Below are 514 nucleotides of genomic sequence, written 5' to 3' on the forward strand. Positions count from 1 at the left end.
AGCAAGTCCTAAATTTTTCTGAAATTGTTTGCTAAAAGCAAACACATAACAGGAGGCATGCCAGATACACTCTTACCAATCCCTAAAGCTGAATTTTGACAGAAACGGAAGCAAAGAAAGGCACTGCTGAGAGTTGAACTCAGGATCTCCTGTTTACTAGACAGGCACTTTAACCAACTAAGCCACAGCGCCACTTCTTTTCCTACTGAATGAAGATTGCTTGACACATATCCTGATAGCATGGAATTTGAAAGAAGATGACGAGTTACTCACGTGGGTTAAAATGCTGCTGAGGTATGTTCCCACACTCAGCTGAGCTCAGAAAGCCACTTAATGCATGACAAGAGTGTATTTCCGATGAGGTGGTCGAGTGGTTAAGGCGATGGACTGCTAATCCATTGTGCTCTGCACGCATGGGTTCAAATCCCATCATCATGGCACTGATTCTTTCAGAGACTTATTTTCATTCCAGACTTGTGCAGTTTATCATCTCCAAACCTGAAGAACTTAGTAA

General features: G+C 42.4%; 2 non-coding genes across 2 annotated transcripts; one reads left to right on the forward strand and one right to left on the reverse strand.

Moving 5' to 3' along the window:
* Positions 1-118: 118 nt before the first annotated feature.
* Positions 119-192, reverse strand: TRNAT-AGU. The gene has a single exon. It is a non-coding gene; the product is annotated as a tRNA-Thr (tRNA).
* A 164-nt stretch (positions 193-356) lies between these two features.
* On the forward strand, positions 357-438 carry TRNAS-GCU. The gene has a single exon. It is a non-coding gene; the product is annotated as a tRNA-Ser (tRNA).
* Positions 439-514: the final 76 nt, after the last annotated feature.

The sequence above is a fragment of the Nanorana parkeri genome, unplaced genomic scaffold (assembly GCF_000935625.1).
Source record: "Nanorana parkeri isolate BGI_ZX_2015 unplaced genomic scaffold, ASM93562v1 scaffold11820, whole genome shotgun sequence".
In the NCBI taxonomy this organism is placed as follows: Eukaryota; Metazoa; Chordata; class Amphibia; order Anura; family Dicroglossidae; genus Nanorana; species Nanorana parkeri.